A 9,982-nucleotide genomic window follows, 5' to 3' on the forward strand; every position below is an offset into this window, starting at 1 on the left:
TTGGTTGCACTTATAGGTACTCTTGATGATAACAATGCATGGATCATTGATAATGGAGCTTCAAGACATATGACGGGAGAAAGTGGACAACTTAATTCTCTATCGAAGGAACCATCATCTCATGCAGTGGTGTTAGGAGACAACAAGAAGTCAAAGGCCTTAGATCTACATCACTGAAGTTGGAAAATCGAGCAAAGCTACACCTCAACAATATACTCTATGTTCCAGATGGTAAATTTCTGGGTTGGGAAAAGATTCAAGCATTGATAAGGCAAAAGCTATTGGATTTCGTGAAAGAAGACTATATGGAATTATAACACCATCTCCTCAAGCCCTAGTTCACATAGAGATCAATCCTATTGAATTATGGCATAGAAAACATGGGCATATACACTACAAGATAATTCCCTCACTTAGTCAAATGGTAAATGACATCCCCAATATCAAAGAAGATCATGAAGGAGTATGTAAGGGATGTGCCCTGGGAAACAATACAAGGAAGCCTTTTACAAGCAATGACACAAGGTCTAAAGAAATATTAGACCCCATTCATTCTGATGTGTGGGTCAACGTCTATCAAATCTCTTGGAGGCCATCTTTACGTGACCTTCATTAATGATCACTCTTGAAAGACATGGCTCTATCTTCTCAAGACAAAGGATGAAGTATTTGAAAAGTTCAAGGAATTTAGATCCAAAGTGGAAACCTTAACCGAAAATAAAAAATAAAAATAAAAATAAAAACTTTGAGATACGAAAATGGAAGAGAATACACTTCAAAAGAATTGATTGCATATTGTAAAGAAGCAGGTAGTAAGAGGGAGCTCATTGTTCCCTACAACCCCGAGCAGAATGGAATTGCAAAAAGGAAGAATAGAACCATTGAAGAATGCATAAGGAGGGAGCCTCCACCATTTTACCAAAAGATAAGTATCTTGTTCCTTATTTCCTTTGTTATGTTTGGTTTCCCTCTCATATCAAGATTTGTTTGTATTATATGCTAATAACCTTCTCTTTGTATTTTCCTTAGTAGGAAAGATTGCAAAATACACAGAGGTTATGGAGAAGACTTCAGAGGATAGACTTGAAGCATGGAAGAAGATATGTGGCAAAGGAGGTCCTTCAAAATTAATTTCTTACAAGTAGGAAAGATTGCAAAATACACAGAGGTTATGGATAAGACTTTAGAGGATAGACTTGAAGCATGGAAGACGTTATGTAGCAAAGGAAGCCCTTCAAAATTAATGTCTTACAAGGTTTGTTAAGGAACAACTCAAGGTATGTATCAAATTATAAGCTTTGTTATAAAGTTCTCTTCGTGTAAAAGGTACAATCATTCTTCTTTTATTACTTGCTTTACATTACTAACATCATTATGTCTAGGGTTTCGAATCATAAAGATTCTTATTAGGGTGATTAATCATTAGATTGAATCCACCCTCAGTATATTATTATTTGATCATTCTTGTGGAACCCTAGAAGGTTCACTATAAAACCCTAACCTAAGGGTATGTCAATATTGATTATGAAACCTTAGTCTACTTAGGGTTGTTAATGGAATCTAGAAAACATATTCATTTTTATGTTTAGGGTTTGGTATTGTTATGATAGAAATCCTGGTCCTTTAGGGTTTGTTGTTAATGTCTAAGTTATGTATTGAAACCCTAGATCTTTAAGGTTTGGTAAATTAGGGTTTAGCTAAAAATGAGGTCCTAGGAATGAAACACTAGGTGTATATCCGTTCGTATGATCAAAAGCCTAGTCAGAATGAAATTGTTAACTTTAATGTATTGGTGTTTGTGTCTTGGGTTTACCTAGTAGATATTGATGTGAAATACATCCTAGATATGTATGTTGTCCTAATTGTTAATGTTCATGTTTTAGTTTGTGAAACCTAGGGTCTATAAAGCTCTAGTAGAAATTGATATTTTAGGATCTGATATTGTTTTCAATATGATTCAGTCTAGAGTTTGCAAAAAACCCTACTAAAAGTTTGGCATGTAAAAGCATATTGTTGAAACCTTAGATAGTACTATGATTGGATTGTTATTGAATCACTGATATCTAAGGCTTTGTGTCTCAAAGATGGAATCTAGGGTTTACATTAAGTCCTAGTAGAATCAGTCATACATCTCTAAAAGTAATATTGAGACCCTAGATATAATGAGATTGATATCTTGATTGAGTTGCTCAAAGTCTTGATGATGAAGTCTAGGGTTTATGACAAAACCCTAGCAAGAACTTGATGTCTAGCATGTAAAAATATGTGTCTTGTGAACCTAACTAGGTTAAATTATTTAATGTCCAAAGTCTAGTGCTTCCATTATAGTATTGACATGTTTTTGATATAGCTAACTTCATGCTTCTGTATATTTGTTTTTGGTTGTACTTGCTATTAAAGTTTTGCAGGTACATAATCTTCAAGATAATAAAGATGTTCGTATAAGCATGATGAAGGGAGCATATGAATGATGATGATCAAGGAATGAAGCCATGAAAAGTTCTATGATGTTATAAAGAAGGAAGTGGTTGATATCCCTAAGTTAGGAGGGAGTCTGGATAGAAGAAAGAGTACATCTCCCCAGTTAAGAGGGAGGGCATATTATGATAGTCATGATAGATACCTTGAAGAAGAAATTGGAGAATGAATTGGTGTTGCTGAAGAAATGAAAGAAGAAGAAAGCTTCCGACAAATTGAATATGGATAACTTGATGATGATATTAGCAGCATCCAAATAATTGAGGACCCTGAAGGTTTGTGCTTACTTGTATATTTGAAAGTTTATTATTGATTGGGGTTTGTGTTTGTACAGGTAAAATCTCTCCACAAGAAGATTGAACACTCTGGAAGCATGCTTGGACAAATGGATATATCTAGTTTTATAGAGAGAGTTGAAGCATCTAATGGTGGATGCTTGGGAGGACATCTGGTCAGCCTTTGTGTTGATGTCTAAATCCCAAAGAGGGAGGGTGGCGTTGGTCTTGGAGCTCTGACCTTGGATACGCAACTAGATCCCTGGGTTGATGGTTAGTGAGTAAGCTTGATGGTACCTAGATTGGCTGAAAGCTTGAGTCCATCTTCGTCCCACCCAGATAGATTACCTTGGTCAGGCATCTAGTCCACAGCACTGAGTGTGCTAGATCTCTTCGTAGTTCAAGATCATTTTGAAATCTTCCATGAACTTGTATATATATGTAATTATGAATACCTCGCTAGTTAAGAGGGAGTGTTGAAGGATGTAACTAGCTTTGGTTTTCATAATTGTAATTGTTAAAATAAAAAATTTATTATTAAAGAAAATGACTTATTAAAGCATGGGTTTCATGCTTGGGTCAATGTTTTCTAGGTCAAAGGTCATTGAGGGCTTCTAGGTTTTGTCTTGAATCATTAGATTCATTGTCATTATTATTAGACCCTTCTTGGGCTTTTGTATCATGTAAAAAGAATTATTTTTGAGTCAAAAAGATAATTTGCCACCTCCACACCAAGTCGGCCTTGCCCTCAACAAGTCGCTCTAGATTAGGGCAATTCAATCTCACAAGAAGCCTATATATCGAGCAACTCGACTTCATTTGGAGAGCATCATCAACAAGTTCGATCTCTAAGAAGCAATAGCTGGAAAAGAGTGTGAAGTTGCTGGAGAAGAAGGAAAGAAGCCGGGAAGAATAAAATCGAGTTTTCAAGCTTCCTTTCTCTCACGTGTGAAGGTACTAGGAGATATTGGGCTAAACCTGAGGTCAAAATTCTGTTTCTATTGCAGGATCGAAGTTCTGAAGCTGGGGGGCCGAAAATCTATTGTTGGGGCCGAAATTCTAATCTAAAGCTGCACCTTGAAGCGTTGACACTTGGAAGGCTGAGAAAATGACATCTACAAGCAGGAAGTGTTGACTTGGTGATTGGAGGAGGTCTTTGTCTAGGTCTAGAAGTTTGGAAGTGTCTCATCTTGATTTGAATCTACTGAAGGAAGAGTTTTTGATTGGGTTTTCCCCTTATAGGGTTTTGTCCTGCTTGTGTGCCTACATCTTGTCTCTTGTTCTTGTGATCTTCATACACACATAATTTGGTAATTGCTTGATGAAAGATAGCTAAATAAAAGTAAAAGAGACCAACATAATTCATAAGTAATTATCAAGAAAGAGGAATCAAACCCTAAAACCTACTAGTATTGATTTCTCAACACATCAATCATCATCATCAAAATCAGCATCACTGTCATGGTCACCACTGCTCTCCTTTGTTGCATCTTCCTCCTCTGTATCCAATGTAATCTCCGCATTTGCTGGTGTGGAGGATGACCCCTCAAAAGTATCAGCGTCATCAAAAGTGATAGGCTCTAGCATTAGCTCGTTAAGAACCAAGTTGGCCAATGCCAACTCAACATTGTTGTCCAAACCCATATCATCATGAAGGACGTCTCACATCTTTATCTTTCCCATCAACCACTCATCCCTCTTCCTGTGTAAATAAGACGAAAGTTGGTATGCACATACGCCATTGTCTTTGCCCTGCACTGCTCAAGCCTACTCTTCTTCACACTATACAAATTCCCATATGTGCTCCAATTCCTCTCGCAACAAGAGGATGAAGTAACCTAAGAGAGGAGCCTCATGGCTAACTACTGTAGAGGACGGCTTGTTGCCCCATGAGTTGCCCACCAAGAATAGGGCTTCTTACCCCCTATCTCTAATCACATCATAGGCTGCAAATCCCCCTTATGCCAATGGAAAACTCTGCAAAAGCATCGTCCACCTCATCAAAGGGATGCTCTATCTTGAAATATTTTCCTCAATGCCTCCTTCCTCCCCTGTGAAATTTAACCATCCATGTGAGGAGGGAATCTGCGGGAAGGTCCACCATTCAGCGACTCATGGCTATAGTATTTTGGGTTCAATGAGTGAGCCAAACAATGCAGAGGTGTGCTTTTCTTGTCCCATCTGCTAACAAGAATATCGTATATGGTGGTGAAGAAGGCCTCCAATGATGTCTCATACTCAAGGCACTCACTCTGTAAAATAATGGTCCTTACGGACTCAATCGTGGAATCCCATCCCTCATTAACCTCTCCTAGGATGGGTTGGTTTGTATCTGCAAATCATAGTAAATCAATGATAAGGTCCACGATCTTAATAGTGAGATCTACCCTCTCCCACCAAGCATCATCTAACACTGTGTCCCGACTCTTTTTTAAGCTACTTGATTTGTCTTTCTCCAAAAATACCAGAAATCTGAAATAACCATGACCTCGAGAACGATCTTGACCTCCCTCAACCTCTTCAACGTGATGAATGAAGATGCAAACCGTGTATCTATAATCTTCAACAATGATAGATGGGTGTACTCCTTGTAGATTGTGAGGGCATTTGTAAGATTTTGTACAAAGTTGTGGATATGTCGTGCATCCTCAATAACACTTCCAATCCAAGGCATATCAGAAGCAATAGTTTTAAGTGCTAAATTCAAGGAATGGACAATACAAGGTGTCCAAAATACTTGTGGATATTTACCTTCCAAAATCATGCCAACAACCTTGCAAACATTTGCATTGTCTGTAATGCTTCACACACAAGAATCAACACCTACATCTTCAATAACTTTAATAGCAACTCACCAATATACTGTGCATCATTGTATTGTCCAAGTGCATCCATTGATTTCAAGAAAAATTGTCCATTCAAGGAAGACACCATGAAGTTTATGAGTGGGTGGCATGTTGGATCTGTCCATCCATCAGAAACAATACTAACCCCAGATCTTGGCCATGCTGATTTAATAGGCTAAAGCATTTTGTCCACCTCTTTCTTTGCCTTAATCAACAATGTGATTCTAAGCTTCTATGACCCAGAAGGTACATACCCTGATTGAACCCCTTGAGTTAGAGCTCGACACATCTTAAGAAATAAAGGTAAGTGTGCAACATTAAAGGATATGAAGTTCAGATAGAAAAATAAGGCAGTTGTGATATCAAGCTCTTCCTGTCTCTTTTTCTAAAAAATCTTGTCCATTGGACCAAGTGCCATTGCCTTTTTTTTGTTGCTTGACCTACACCCCCACCAAAACTCTCAAATGGAAATTTGTTGTTGCTTTTCCTCAAGAATGGAAGGGGATCCTCATTCTTGTTTTTTTCTAGATGATGTAGCCACCCTTGTCACACCAACATTGGCCTATTTTTCCATTTCTTTCCTCTTAGCTACAGACACATTTGCACATGCTCCAATTCCACAACATGGTAAGCCCAACAAATGAGCTTTCACACAGAAATAAGTGCTCTTGAAATGATTGTTGTAATATTTGCATGTCTAAGAAACATTGCCTCCTCCCTTCAACTTGTTCCCTGGCCCTTGATCTCCAATGACATACTTCCACAAGGGATATTTACTTTCTTGAGCCTATTGTCTTTCTAAATTTATATTGCCCTCAACATTTGAAGTTGTTGTTGCAGCCCCACTTCCAACAAAGTGATCACTTGCAGACCTTGATGAAATTGGAACAGGAGGAGCATCACCAATGGGGAAATTTTTCCCCTTCTTTTGCCCCTTCCTTGCTACCATTGATTGAGCCATGAATGTTGTAAAAAAAAATGCACAAACATGTAAACAAAATGGACAAGCAAATTGTAGCAAAAATGGAAAAAAATAGAAGCAAAATGCATTTACATGTTGCTTGAATCACCTCCAAAACACTCCCAAACCCTTTGCTAGTCGCTCCCACACACCCATAGCAAGAGAAACACACAAGAATGAGGGAGAAATTAGCCCAAATCAAGATTTTAAAGCCACACGGCACACTTTTCACCCTAGCCAGGCAAATCTAATTCGCGTGCTCAGCGAATCCCATGTGCCAAGACACGCTTGAGCCACGAATCGGACATGTGTCCCTCGAGAATCGTGTCCAACTCGTGGGATTCGAGACACGAGGGGAGTGGACGAATGTAATTTCCCTTCCTAAATTATTTTGGAACGAGATTTATTTCTACATTTTGGGGGCCAACTTTTGGTGAAGACGGGATTCATTTGATTTTTTATAAAAGCCTTAGGAGTTAGAGGCAAGTTAATTTTATTTTATTTTGTTTTGTTAATGAGATGTGGGGGCCACCCACATAAGAAATATGCACTCCCTAAGCCAATGATTCGAAATGCATGAGAGGGAAGAAAGGCTCAAGGAAAGTTATAAAAGGAAGGCAGCACACTTCATTTGGCATTCTTGGCTTATCGAATTTGATTCTGTTGCTCGAGTTGAACTCACCCTTTCTTCGGGGGACTTCGAGTGCCACCCTAGAGAGGTTCATCTGTTATCATCCGGAGGATATTTGTAGAGAGATTTCCAATATTTGTATTCACTTTGCCCTAACAGTGCATATTTCTGGAGGACGCAGTAGTGGATCTAGTGTGGCCATTGCAGCATTCTTCCGGAGGGCTATTGCCGAGAGAAATCAGGAGAAGAAGGCTCAATAGATTGGTTGGCTATTGGGTGATTTTGAGGGCTGGAAGTGGCAGCAATATTCAAGAGTGATTTTGTAGACTCTATGACCAACACAGAATAGAGAAACTGGGCATACATGGGAGATAGAGTTTCAACCATTGGGACTATTGCTTGCCAAGAGAAGTAAGGCAAGTATTAGTGGAGTTTATTGCTACATTTCAGGAGTGTTTGGAGAGGATTTTGTTGGTGGTTTGACAGACAGTGTGCTTCAACAGCTATTGGAAAGCATAAAGCTTTTGGGGATCAATTTCGGAAGGTCAAAACCAGGCCAAACCATTTCTGGGTTTTTGTGAGAGGAGTTTGTGCCTAAAATTTCAGAATTTTTTGGGCGATATTCAGGCCTGAAATCTTAATTCTTATAACAGGGAAAATTGTTAGTTCGCTGGGGAATTGCACGATTTTGTGGGTTTGACTTTGGCTTGGAGATCGTCCAAACCCTTTATAGGTTTCTCTGGGTTTTTGGTGGAGAGCTCAAGATTAATTTGGCAAAAAATTTTGAGCACTTTTGGAGGCTTTAACAAGGGTTTCTTCCAAACGGCAGTTACAGAATTTCTAGGGCTAGCGCAGAACATTGAGGAGAAGTCTTTCCTTTGCATCTAGCGAGCATTTTTCTCACTTGGGATTGTTTAGCTTACATTGGCAAGCCAGGTGCACACATTCCATGCATTGTACTCTCCTTTGAAAATAAAATGGCTCAGTATGGCAAAGTTCTGGTGCAATTTTATGGGTATTTAATTGTTGTTTGAATTTCTCTATGTCATATGTGTATTTAATTGTTGTTTGAATTGCTTGTTTAGCACTGTTATTAACTTTTTGGGACAATACAGTGGTATCAGAGCAATAATCTTGGCTCAGCCTGTGGGAAACCCTTCATTCTATGACAAGACCAGAATAAAAAGCTAAGAAATCATGGGATCCAAAGAAAGATTAGAATCAAACAACATAGCAGTAACCATGAATAAGATGATTAGGATGCAAAAAATGATGATTGATGTGAGGGAGAAGTTGATTCATTCCGCAATTGGGAATCAAGACCATTCTCAATTATACAGTAAATCCACTATGCCCAAAATTATGGGTAATGCATCAAGATGGCAAGACATGATTGCAATTGATGTGGAGTTATTACAAGCAAATTGAGGGCATACCAATCGTTGGGTCACGACATTTAGGCATCCCTCTCTTTTTGGGAGTTTTGTGAACTAAGAGGCATGCACAAACCAATGGGGATTCAATGGAATTATGCTGGGATGATGGAGAGGATTAAGGAAGAAGACGAGAGAGTAGTTCAAGGGGCCATGGTTGGCAAGGAGACAGTTGAGCATACAATCGTTAATGAGATGTCATCCGCTATTGAGGTATCCATTAATGAGGTATCCCAGGTTGTGACCGAGTTCTCAAGTGATCGTAGCACACCACAGGTTGATGAGGTGTCGGGAGACATCCCCATTGTTGATGAGGAGCCAATAGGTACGTAAGCATCGAGATCTATGACAAAGTTGCTGGACGACAGTCACATACAGCGAACTAGTGAGCATGTCTTGCATGTTGGGTTGTCTATGGAGGAGCAGTTGGAGGATCATGTTGAGTCCATGATGGATGAGGATGTGCAGCCATCCTTTGGGCTAGCCATTGATGAGGGGCAGCATAGAGACCACACATTGGGATTTCAGCACAGTTCGCTTTAGAGGCACACTGATGGGATCTACAGCGTTATTAGCCCACCCTTATGCATTGGGTTGAGGGAGGCAAAGTTGTCTAGACATACCAGAGGGGATGACCAGGTTAGCAACACTTTTGGGTCACCTTTGCCCATTAGAGAGAGGGAGACGGAGCTACCTAGTTAGATCTCATGTGTTGACCTGGATAGCCGGATGAGACGATCGAAGTTGCAAAAGGTGCAATATCCGCATGTCAGGGTCGTTCGATGTGTTGGAGTTTGTGCATTCGCTCCCTCTCTTGGGGTTATATGGCAAGAGATTCTGAGTTGCTACCCGATGTAGTGGGCTAGACTCATGGATATGGTCGTAGTCCAGAGTGAAGCTCAGTGGGAGCTCTCAGACATCAAGGGTACTTGAGGCCCAGCTTGGCATTGGGATCTAGGCGGGGCTTCCTATCCGATGTCAGACATGCGGGATGGCTATGGCATTGATGAGGTAGTCAACCTAGTGCTTGAGTGCATGCATTCCTTAGGGGAGTTCCAGTTGGCAATAGTGGTTAGGTGGTTGTGAGCAAACTCCATTGGTTGTTGTGGCATGTTGGTTGCGCATGGGAGCGCAGGATGATTAGCATTCTCTGGCAAGAGCTGGTTGGAGGAGGTGGCATGGGTAGACCACCGAACCAGATATTGTATGGAGACGATGTTCTCCTGTTGAGGTTTAGGACTCAGCGGTCACAGAGGATCGGCACAACAGAGATATCCCCTCTAGGAGGAGTGGAGTGAGGGTGCTCAGGTCTACCAAGATGGACGAAGGGACATGATGCGTGTCAAGGTGGGGTCACT

This window comes from Pinus tabuliformis, chromosome 8 (genome assembly GCF_031772625.1).
Source record: "Pinus tabuliformis cultivar Carrire ecotype Pingquan chromosome 8, CPIR1, whole genome shotgun sequence".
Lineage (NCBI taxonomy): Eukaryota > Viridiplantae > Streptophyta > Pinopsida > Pinales > Pinaceae > Pinus > Pinus tabuliformis.